The 13,000-nt window shown below is 35.8% G+C and overlaps 1 long non-coding RNA gene across 3 annotated transcripts in view; it reads left to right on the top strand.

Moving 5' to 3' along the window:
• Positions 1–13,000, top strand: part of LOC124974560 (uncharacterized) — an 84,715-nt gene that overhangs the window by 38,772 nt on the left and 32,943 nt on the right. The gene's annotated exons all lie outside the window — the stretch shown is intronic.

Here is a 13,000-nt window from a genome sequence, read left to right as displayed (position 1 = left end):
GGGTGGTGGGGGATTAAGGACGAGTCAGGTTTCAGTAGCAAAGATAGAAGTTTATTACAGAAAGTGAGGGTAGGGAGGATCTGGGATTATACTTCAGTGGTAGAGTGCTTGCCTGGTGTATGTGAGGCACTGGTTTCGATCCTTAGCACCACATAAAAATAAGCAAAATAAAGGTTCATGAACAACTAAAAAAAATTAAAAAATAAAAAATAAAAAGTGAGGGTATACTTTATCAGTAGAATGCAGCTGTCTTGAAAAAGAATTTTTTCAGGTGTAGGCTCTACTTTGTGGGGTATGGGCATGGGAAGGCATGTGGAAATGGCATCAGCCTCGTAATCACAAGACATGGTGGTCTGTTCTTTGTTTTAGAATCTTTAGTTTAACATTGTCATCTCTGATTATTACATAGTGTTTGGAATGTGCCCATATTATAAGTTTCTTAAAATATGTCTCCCTTTGTGTTCTGTAATCTAAAAATACATTGTGTAAGCTAGCAGTCCTAAAACAAGGCAATTTTTTTTATATTGGTGAACTTACAGTAACTAAGCTTATAGTTTTATCAAGAACTTGGGGTGACAGGCCAGGAAGGAGGACAGGCCTGAGGACTAAGGGTATGAGTACTGGGATCATGGGGCTTTTAGATTTAAAGATGTAGTGTCTTTTCCCTTCCCTTTTGTCTCCTTTCTACATATCTTTAATTTCTTTCCTATTCAACCTGATTACCACAATAGTTAATTATAAAATAATCTTATATTTGGGAAAGAAATTTAGGGTGAGTAGAGTGGATTCTAAGGATATTTAGATTAGAATTTTTACTAATGCCAACCTCAAACTCTAGGTTGAGTCAGAATCACCTGAAGGGCTTGTGAAAACACAAATTGCTAATTCAGGAGGTCTGGGATGGGGCTGGAGTATTTACGTTTCTAAGAAGTTCCCAGGTAATCCTGATTCTGCTGGTCCAAGGACCATACTTTGAGAAGGACTGCTTCAGAAAGTAGAAATGAAAAGCCTTGGAGATTTGATTGTATGTATGAAGTTGAGGGAGAGGGCTGAGATGAGGAGCATATGCCCAAGAATCTGAGTTGAGCATTAAGGTTCAGTGTGATGCTATTACTGTGTATAAATACAGGAGGTGCAGCTCAGTGCCTAGCATGCAAGAGACCCTAGGTTCCATCCCCAGCACTGCAAAAACAAAACACAGGAGAAGAAACAGATTGTGGGAACAGTTAGTTTAACTTAGGTCATATTGAATTTGAGGGCATCTACTTAAACATGCAAAAAGCAATTGGTTAGCCAGGTGTGGTGATGCATGCCTATAATCACAGTGACTAGGGAGACTGAGGCAGGAGGATCATAAGTTCAAAACTAGCCTCAGCAACTTAGGCCTTGCACAACTTTTTAAGACTCTGTCTCAAAATAAAAAAATAAACACAGCTGGGGATGTGACTCAGTGGTTAAGTGCCCTTGGATTCAAGCCCTAGTACCAAAAGAAATCAAAACAAAAGCAATTGGTTATTTGTATTTAGGGTTCAGGAGAGTGAGTCTGGGGGAGAGAGACTGAGTCAGTGTGAGCTGTTATTCCCATAGAGAAGGGCCCGACATGTAGATGAGCATCTATGTAATGGGCAGGAGAAAACAAGCTGCAAGGAGACCTGTAAGGACAGAAAAGTATTGGGGGGAAAGAAAAAGGAAATGCTAAGTGATGAGAAATATTGCCAAGAGATATTAAGTAAGAGTAAATCTGAAAAGTAGTCATTGAATTTACCAAAAGGGCACTGAATATTCTGAGAGAGAGAAATCTGAGTACCCAGAGCACTATCCGGATTTCAGACTGAAAGGAAAGAGCAAGGTGTGGTGAGGTGATGGAACCAGCAAAGGTATGTGATTAGCTCAGGAGCTTTTGCATCAGGGGCAAAGGAAATCAGAGTAGTTTAGAAGCAAAGAAGAGTGAAGGGAGAAAAATCTTTTTTCCTTCAAAGCCCAGGAGTATTTATAGCATGTTTAGGTACCAAAGGGAATAGAGAGGGAATGTGGAAGACTGAGGAGAGGAAGGATAATTGATAACATATGGTCTTGAGAGACCAAAAGTGATGGGAATAGGGTACAAGTGGAGGAGTGGCTTAGGCCAAAGATAAGAACACCTATGTGTTGAGCTGAGGTGGGTAGGCCATAGATGCACTTGGCCTTTTGAGTATTGCCTGTCTTGTTTCATCTCTGAAATGGGTGTCTTCCTTTGTAGAGGGTGAAGAGACATTTGGGGGATGGACACTTAATGGTTTCCATGTGGAACATGTTTAATTTGAACACCAAAAGTACTGGAGTGAGTGCTGAATATAAGAGCAAGGGGTGTTTGTAGAAAGCCAACTGAGGTGGCAGATAATGAATAAAATAATAGCTCTGCCTCAGAGTTGGGTATGGTAGAAACTAAACAATGAACTGACTTCAGGTTAACTTTTCACCCAGATGGATGCAATGAAGGTTAGTGAAAGTAGAGGTTGAGAATAATGGCTTGGGAGTGGTTCTACAAAGTCAGAAGACAAGATGAGGCAGAGTGAATGGTCAAAGTGGGGAAGCAAAGATTTTCAAGGTCTGAAGGATGAGGAAGCTCAGAGAAGATGTCTGCAGGTTTTTTCAGGTTTTTCTTTGTTGAAGTATATGTCCAGGTGATTGGACCACAGGCTGATGTAGGGTGAAGGTGAGATCCATGTATAGGCTGGTCCATTTACATGGCAAGGGAGTCATACAACATTGTGATGAAGGGTAGACTTTATTTCAGAATCAGTTTTAGAAGGATTCCTTTGATAACATTGGGACTGATTTAGAATGACAATTCATACATGGAATGAACTATATTTACAAAGAAAAATAAATTGCGTTTCTCTAATTGCTAGAAATGTTGAACATTTTTTCATGTATTTGTTGACTGATATCTTCTGTGAAGTATCTGCTCAGATCCTTAACCCATTTATTGATTGAGTTTTTGTATTTTTATTGAAAGCAGCTGAACCTCCAGGGCTCTCTCTCTGTCTTGGTAGTTCCCTGGTGAGGCCACAGAGTTTTATTCTCTGGAAAGATTGAGAAGCCCCTGACTTGAGAACGTTAGCCCCAGTGGTAAGACCAGAGCTCAGACTTGAAATTCATCCATCCATCCTGTATTTCTTGATTTAACCTTTGATTATTAATTGTTCTTTGCCTCTTTCTGGTAAGCTTAATCATGTAAGAAAAGTAAAGTTCTCATAGAAACTCAAGTGATGACATGATTTGATAAAGTACAATATTCTTAGTAAGTGTATATATTAATTTACCACTTAAGAGTTAACGAAGATTGGAGACTTTCAAAAGCTTTGTGAGGTAATGGAGGTGATTTTTATCCCCATTTTGCAGCAAACTAGCTAGAGGTCACAGATCAAAAAATGTTTTGACTAAAATTTTACTGCTAATAAAAATGGAAACAAAACTTGGACACAAGTCTGGCATACTTTTACTTAGTTACAACTATGTTCTAAGAGGCACAAAAAAAGAAAAAGTAAATTTGGCAATTAAATCCTCTTCTACATTTTCCTTAAACAAATCTAAACTTCTGTTCAGGATTCTTTCTCAACAGAGACCATAGAAATCTACTAAATTAATTCTATGAAAAGTGTTAATGAATATACTTTTCTTTTTTGTAATGAGTCTCCAGCAAAACATGCTGGTTCTTAGAAATATCCTATTAACTAGAGGAATTAAAGTTCAGTCCCAAACCACTGACTCAGGAAGGAAGACCGAAAACTTAAATGAAGAGTATATTCCCTCAGCTATGAGCTAAGGTGAAATCCCTATGGAAGATAGGAAAATTTAAAGAAGTAGGACTTGTAATTATTAAGATAGTTAATACGTATGATATATTATCCCTGTATTTGGTCAGCTGTGAAATGTTAAGGAAGTCTGAGCTGTGGCTATTAACTATCATTGAGCACAAGAAGGAAAAACTAAAGGAAATGTACAATATCCAAATTTCCTTCGCTTTGGTTGTTTAATACAATATGAATCTTTAAAAAAGATTATTGGTTTTACAAATAACATTTTATTAATTTATATAATTTATGGATAAAACCCAGAAACGAACTGAACTGTCTTTCTTTCTTTGTTATAAGTACATGCCCACTCAATGCACCTGAATGTCCCTGTTAACTTCTCAATTAGCTATGCCCACCCCTGGTTGCTGGGGAACTTGTGGTTAACAGAAAAACACAGGAGTTGCTGTCAAGTCTGCTCAATTCTTTATTGCTGCTTTTAAAAAACCTAAATGTAGGACTTTTCTTTTATGATTTCATCTTCTTGAACTTAGCTCATCATCATTATTCTTGTTCATCCTTGATGGCACCAACTAAATAAGATCATTAAGCCAGAAACTAGTTTTAAAACCTACATTTTGTTCTATTAAAATTCTCTGTAAATGTTAACCTGTTTGTGAATATTATTCTTAGGAAAAAAATCTCATTTCTCAATAGGTTTCTGGTTTTCTCTTTGTTTAGTGGTGCTGGGAATCAAACACAGGGCCTTCTACATGTTAAGCAAGCTCTCTGCTGCTCAGCTTACATCCCTGACCTGGTTTCAGGTTTTTCATGAATGTTCACCGCCAAGGTGGATAGGTGTTCATATCCCTGGAATGATAGTTCTTAGTGATCTTCATGCTGTCCCCACTTATCTGACAAAAACTGATTGCCTACTAAGTGTCAAGATAGGATTCTGGAATATGAAATTCAATCACATACAATCCTTATATTTATAGAGTTTTCATTATGGTGGAAACTGCTTAGAATGATCTTCATAGCACAGTGTCCTAAGTGTTAGTAAAAATAGAAAGGAGGGCACACTAAATCAAACCCCAACACATGGCATAGATAATTTCTTCAACTTCATCCTATTCTTGCAGCAGTTTACCAGAAACAGGAACATTGAAGTTTAATAGCACACAACTGGCAACTTTGCACTGCTAATTAGCAGTTAAGCTATTTAGAAAATCCAAATTTCCTGATGATGATCTAAGCAAAGTAGGATATACTATATTTCAGTTCAGGAAGGAAATATTTTTTTCCCTTCTTTCCACTACAAAATAGTTAATTATTTGTTTTTCTGGCCCCAGAGGTTCCTTCCTTCCTTAACAACCAAGTTCATCTAAAAATTCTTATTTTCTCCCACATCAAACTAACTGCAGTTTGGTCTCACCTCAACATCTAGGACCTCTTGCAATAATGTTTCCCACAGCACATCTAAATACATTTCAGATTTATTGTTCTTGTTCCCAAGTCAATCATGTACCTTAATTTAAAAGCCTCAATTGAATGTTTTTATGTGCATTTTAATGTGACGGTGATCATGATTTGAGGAGTAAGAGGAGAAAATCAGACATTTGGACTCATCTAAAGAGATGAGAATCCCCTAGGAAAAAAGAAAGAAGTCTGTGAGAATGATGTGTTGAGGTCATATTGTTGCTAGCAGTAAATATTAAGACCACTTACTGTATTATTATTAATAGGTGAACCTGGAATATAGGTAGTAAGACGGAAACACAAATGAGGTCTTCAACTACCTATTCAACAGGAGTCCTATAAGTGTTATTACTTCATTTGCATTGCTTATGCTGGGACAGTCAGAACAAACTTGAACTAAAAGTGTGTCATTTTCCTTAGTGTGATCTGTTTGAGTGGGGAACCATGTTATGATGGTTCGGATGCTTCAGAGAACTCTATCCAGCATGTATCAATACTTATGCACTTCTGGCTGCTCATCCACTCATTTATGAGACAGTCTCAAGGAAGGGAAATGAGCAATGCCTTCCTGGGTAATGGAAATGAACGGAGTTATGAGTGAAATCAAGTCATGATCACATAAAGTTGGTAGTTGAGTATTCTTCTGTAAGATATTAAGATAAATGAGAATCTTATTAATTTCATTATTCATTGTTAAGATATACTTTATAAGGTACACTTGTACATTATTAATGGGACTGAAGACTAGTAAAACCACTCTGGAAAGTGGTATAGAGATTACTTTAAAAACTATGAATGAAACCATCATATGATCCTGTTATCCCACTCCTTAGTGTTTTTCCCTAAAATCAGTATACTATAATGATACAGCCATCTCAGTGTTTATTGCAGAACATTTTACAATAGCCAAATATGGAATCAACCCAGAATGTGTACACACACACACACACACACACACACGCATGGAGTTCAACTCAGCCATGAAAAAGAATGAAATGATGGCATTTGCTGGTAATAGGATGGGAATGGAGAATATTATGGTAAGTTAAACCAGACTCAGAAACTAAAAAGTAGAATGTATTTTCTCATATGTGGAAGTTAAAGTACTATAAAGGAAAGGGGTAGGGAAATCATAAAGATAAAGGGAAGATCGGGAAGGTAGAAGGAGATGGAGAGGCAAAGTGAAGGGATAAGAGAGGGGAGGCATTGCAGAATGAATTCTTTAAAACTCATGTGCATGTAGAAGTATACCATGGGGAATTTCACCTTTATGCATAAGTAAAAAGAACCAATCAAATATAAATAAGTAGACATGTGCAAGGAATCTAGCAGAACAGAGGAAGGAGAAGCGGGGGGGGGGGAGGATGGGAGGAAAGGGGGGATCGTGTACTGAAATCGAATTCCATGCATGTATGAATTTGTCAGAATAAACAATACTATGTATAACTATAAAGCTTTAATTTTTAAAAAAGATGTACTTTATAATGCACTTACTTCTACAAGGTTTATTTACATGCCTCTTTTTTTTAACCTATGTAAGATATTTTTACCATGTATCTTCAGTAATTAATCTCTCTCTGGTAAATAACACGAAACACCAGAGACTAGAGTTGCTAGAGTCCATGTCATATGCCAGCTCTTGTTCTTAATACTATGTGTGATTTAGCTTATTTAATCTCCACAACAATCCTATGAGAACTATTATTAATCTAATTTATTACTTGAGAAGTCTGAGTCTAATAAATAGCTTATTCAACACCTCTCAGCTAATAAATGAAGATTATTTACACCCAGGCAGTCAAGCTTGGCTCTTCTCCATGACAGTATACCCTCTCAATAAATATATGGGGTGTCTAAAAAAATATTTTGTCAAATAAATTAAGGATCTGTTTTTCAAAAATATAATCTAAAAAAGACTGACAATTATGTTCTGTTAGTGAGCATTAATTTTTCATTCAAACTTTCCGGTTACTGAAGCTGATAGGGAACTAGTGGTTTAAGTAATGTACATTGCTATAAAATGGGAAAATAATGTTTTAACCCAAGAAATGAACTTGATTATGACAACAAATTTTATTTAATTTACAACATAAAGGTCTTCAAAAATAGCATTTCAGAAAACATAAAAATTAGTTCTGGTATGATTACTCCATAAAGGCATGCAAAATTAGGGAGGGATGAGGGCATAATGTAAGCCAGCTCCTTTGCCAGATGTTTATATCTTTTAGTCTGAACAACCAACTACTACTATTACCCCAATTTTACAGATGAGAAAACCAAGACCCATGGAGATTAGTTAGCTTTTCAAGCTTATAAAGCTATTGAGTAGTGAAGGTACAGCTTGCTGATTTCAAAATCCTGGTTTTCTCTGCTATGCCATGTTTAAAATGCAATGATGGGATGCCTAAGCAGTGTCATATGTGTGACTTTCTAGTGGTGCTTACACTTGAAGTAAGAGGCTCACACTTCTCAAATTGTTCAGGAATTTTAGCACTGGAACTGATTTTTTTTTTTTTTTTTTTTCTGGAAGACATCATACAGAAAGCCCAATAAATGAAAAGACTTGAAAGTTAAAATGTTCTTGTTGAAGAGAGTATATGTTCCTAAGATTTTTGTCACTATAATGAAGTGAAATAAAATAATGAAGTGAAATAGAAAATAAACCTTTTATTTTGGCTTACAGTTTGGATGTTACAGAACATGAATGGTGAACCTCACAGTTTTGGGTCTGTAATGAGGTATCACATCATGTTGGAATATGTAGCAGAGCAAAACTGCTTACATCAGAAGCCAGAGAACAGGGACTGGCAAAAGAGAGTGGAAGGGACTGGAGTCGTCCCACATTCCCCTTCAAGGGTATTCCCCAATGAACTAAAGATCCCACTGGGTCCCACCTCTTAAAGTTTCCAGCACCTCCCAATAATGCCTCCCTGAGAACTAAGCCTTAACACAAGGGCCTTTGGGAGACAGTCACAATTCAAATTGTTTATGTATGAGGAGCACCTAGAGTATTTATTAAAAGTACAGATTCCTGTGTCTTGAACCAGGGCCTATTGGGACTGCTTTTTAGATAAGCACTTTGATTCTGATATTTCTTAAGAAACACTGGCCTACAAAAACCACAGCCTGTCCCTTACCTAATTTTCCTTAAGTATCAGTGGCCTACACTTTTTGTCGAAATCTAGATTCTTTAATACAGATAAACTTTACTTGGTTGTAAAGCCAAATGCTGATTTTATTTATTATAATAGTGCCATCATTTGTAAAATAATTTAGGAAAAATAGAAGTGCCTGACATACAGTAGGTTGTCAGTGATATATAGATGGATGGATGGATGGATAAGTGAATATTATAATCAAAATGAATTGTTCCATGTCAGAAAATGTATCAAGGGACAAAACATGAGTCCTGTGCAAAAGAATATTAAATAGGTTCATGGTGCTAAGGTTCTTATAAAAACTAAAGGGTGATATGGATTAGCATGTAAGTTCATTATGCCTATGACTTCTACTAGTGGTTTATTAAAAGTTTTTGAATATTTCCAATAGTTTACAGTGAAATTAACCAGCTTTGAACGCAGTTAAGCAGTAATGTTGAAATCATATGGATTCTTTATCCACTTGGTACTTGAAAGCAGTGTCTTAGAAATAGAAGTTAGGATGGAAAGAAAAAGAAAGCAGGTAAAAGCAAAAATTTTAAAAGGCTCTGAAATAAGTTTTGTGCTTTTAAAGAGAGCAGGCCCTGTGTTTAAAATAACTGCTTGGGGTCGATTGACTAAATCACCTGCCTCCTGGGATTTACTTGCTGAGAAGCTGTAATTCTGCTCAGAATCATTGTGTGGAAACCTGCAGACCACCTGGCAGTTGTTGGAGCCCTCATCCAAGCCAAAGACAAGACTTTTACTGCCTTTTTAAGAGGAGAACCAGTGTGTGTGGCAATGGAATTCATCAGTAGTGGAATATCTGTTTAGCCTGCGGCATTATGGTTCAGTGCTAATGGTTTCATTCTTTGGAATTTCTATTTTTATTTTTGCTTCCTTTGCATCCCAGTATTAACTGCTAAATTGATACAAGCTGGCAAAAGCCACACTAGATTTATAGAAGTAAAGGACTAGTATTGGAGAAGTGCCTACACTTTTTAACTGCCGCCAAATACAACAAACATTAAAAAAGATGTGCACGCTTTCAGTTATTATGTAAGATCAAAATAAATGGCATGGACCACACAGCATTCATATCTGTGAAGTATGAAGTCAATGGAAGGAATGGTATAGCCTTTCCCAACCCAATGTTGTGTGGAGTGGTGGGGATAATGATATTATGGAGAGGGACTTGTTCTGGAATCAAATACTCTTGTGAGGGTTTAACGAAGTAATACCAGGATATTTACCAGAACAACATGGTGTATACATACCAGTGTCATTGTCAATCTCCAAACCAAGAGTCTGTGATATTAATGCATCCCAAAGTTATATCCCAAAGAAGCCTTTTTTAGGCTTTTAAACCAGAGACTAAGTGGTCTAAAGGACATACATCAGGAAATATTACCTTGGCATTTATAGGAGAGCAAAGAGCTTTGAGGAAAAACAGGGACTCAATTTGTTTTTCTTCAGAAGAACTGAAAAATATTAGTAACCCCAGGAGAAAATTCAGTAAGTGCAGATTCTGGGGAAACGACTTGTTTTAGGTCATCTATTTTGATATTGTTCCCCACATGAAATGCTCTTAATTTTTCAAAACTATTAAATTCCATTAAAATATTTAAGTAATTTACAGCTCTCCTACCTCACTCTGAAAAAGTTTTCACCAGTGATAAATTATGAGGGAATAAGACTAAATACAAACTACACAAAGAATCAAGGAAGTTTGGTGTCTCTGCAGTGTGGGCATTTTGTGGTAAGCAAAGAGATGGAATTCAGTCAGCTGATACGATGCCATCATAGTAAAATGACTTTAGTTATGACTTGCCATACAGATGGCTATTTCTATGGAATAGATCTATGTTTATGAAAGTTCATTCTAAAAAATGACAAGGAAGCCCTTTCCATGCATGCTTTTATCCATTAGGAAAGATTTCTTACAGAACATAACTTTTGAATAAAGTATTGAGATGGTTATTGTGCAAGCCAATTACTATTCCATGTCTAACTGAAGTACAGGTGATTATTGATGGAAAAGCAAAACTAGGAAATATGAGCAAACTGAATGTTGGGATGTAATCAAGCCTGGGACTTGGAGCTAGCTATACCTCTGAAGTAATACAGGACAGAATCAGACTGAGTGTGAAGACTCAGTGCAACAGATTAAATAGATAACAGGGAGATAACAGGTGATGTTCTAGGCTAGCAGGAAGTATTGGGAACCTAACCCTAGGTGATGGATGCATCCCACCAAAGGGATGGTTTACCTTCCCACCTTCTGAAGCCTTCATCTGATTAGTTTTCAAGACTTAACTGAGGCTCTGTTCCCTCTGAAATGCCTTCCCTTTTCCTGTCTCTTATAGTCACCTGCCTCTGTTGATTTAATTATCTTCTTGTACGCTCCCATAGCATCTTACCTATGTCTCTAACATAGGGTAAATCTGTACAGAGTCCTTTCATTGGGGGCACAATGCTATTCTGTAACCCACATCCAATATAAATTAAAATAAGGTTATAATTTAGAATATAAGCAAGGACAACATAAGGTTATAAAAGTCAATAAAACTCTCTGTTCACTGGTTATTGTTTTCTTTCTCCTTTATATATCAACTCTTTCAGTCTTCTCATTTTTAAATTTGATGTCCTTTATTGCCCTGCTGTGCTGAGTTTAGGCTGCCTTTGGACAACAAAGCTTCAGTACTTATTTACTTAAATGACTCATGTGAGTGTTATGTTCACCAACATAAAGTGAGCTTTCAAAGAGAATGAGAGTGTGACTCATATATTACTCCATTCCAAGAGTTTGCCAAAAGACATTTGTTGAATTAGGGAATCAAAAAGACAGCTGCATCAAGTGTGGGATATCAATTTATAGACTTTAGGGAAACTTCCCAGTCTCTATGTTTGGGGCATACTTTAATCCTTAAAAAAGAAACCAGAGGGTGGAAGTAGAGTAGGAGAGGAAGAAAGGGAATCACTCCATTTCCTAAGGATACAAAAGAATGACAAAGATGAGAATTTGAGGTTCAATATCAGGACTAGGAAAGTAACAAATATGATTTAATGCTGAATTAAAAAGTATTACATTACTCTTCTTTAAATTTCACACTGCTCCCAACTTAGGTTAAAAAGCGGTTCTGAAAACCAGGATACTAGAAATCAGGCAAAAACAATATGGGCTTATTGATTAATTGATTTTTTTCCCATTCATATTCACTCACATATTCAATAAGAGGTTGCTTTATGTCAAGCACTACTAAGGAGTAGAGGATACAGCGATTTACACTGACATACCCAATCTGTAACCTAACAGCCTTTATAGATCAGGAGCAGGTACAATGGCAGAAATAACCTGGTTTGTTTCAAGTAATGTTCGGTTCCCCGCCCCCCATGAGGAAAACTGACTTAATCTTTATTATTTTTACAGACAGCATTTTGATTCATTGTACACAGATGGGATACATCTTTTCCTTTCTATGGTTGTGTGCAATGTAGATTCACACCCTTCGTGTAATCATACATGTACATAGGGTAATGATGTCTGTAGTATTTATAACTGTTTTTCATTGGAAGGGGTTTGGCATTTGTTCTTTCAGGGTGATGCCTATGCTGTTGGCAGTTAATAGATGTTTTCCATGTCACCTTTATTTTTGCCATATAATTAGTTACTGTATAATCAGAAATAGATTTCTATCAACCAAATTATACTATATATATGACTATATCACAATGAATAGTACTTTTATGCATATTATTATACATCAATTAAAAATAGAAGACCAGTAGAGGAAGGAGTAGGAAGAGAAAGGAGAAGCATTGACAAATGAAAATGACATGAAAAAATGTTGATTTTTCTTATATGACTGTATATGTACATACACACTTTTTTAAACTTTGTTAACTTTCTCTTTGAAGGCTATCTCATTGTTTTTCATAGTGCATTTATATTTGATGATTCAGTTTTTTAAGTGTGTTGATTCAGTTATTTTCAGTTGAAAAATTTCTATTTTGTTGTTGAAGCCTCATTTTCTTCATTTATAAAATGACTGTATGAGTGTCTGTTAATTAGTGTTATCCTAAGAATTTAATAATCAATATATGGAATAGTTATTACTGCATCCTTATATAATAGTTTCTAAGAAAATGTTAACAATTGTCGTTATGTTTGTAGTTTTGTAGCAACTAACCAATTATTTGCCTGCTTATTTGTCTTGCTTTACTTTTTTGAAACATTTACTTATATTTTTATTATACACTTCAATTATAATTTTTTCATTATTTTCTTAACTTATCCCCAAATTTCTGTAGTAAAGATTAATATTTTTTGCATTATAGCATTCACTAATTTTCTTCACTAGAAACTCAGCTCTTTACTGGTGCTAACAGAGAATTTTTCTATTGCATATTTACCCTTCCATCACCTTTCTGTTTTTTCAAGTACTTTGTTTCTATCTACCATTTAGCAAATTATGATCTAGTCACAGTGTATTGTTGTAAAGGTTTTCTTTTGTCTCTTTTTTTTTTTTTTTTTTTTTTTGAATTTGCAGAGACTTTTATAGATAGAAATCATTCCATTTTACACAAAGGGAGAACTGAAGCCTGGAG

This window comes from Sciurus carolinensis, unplaced genomic scaffold, assembly GCF_902686445.1.
Source record: "Sciurus carolinensis unplaced genomic scaffold, mSciCar1.2, whole genome shotgun sequence".
Taxonomy (NCBI): Eukaryota; Metazoa; Chordata; class Mammalia; order Rodentia; family Sciuridae; genus Sciurus; species Sciurus carolinensis.
This window is presented reverse-complemented; position numbering and strand designations above follow the sequence as displayed.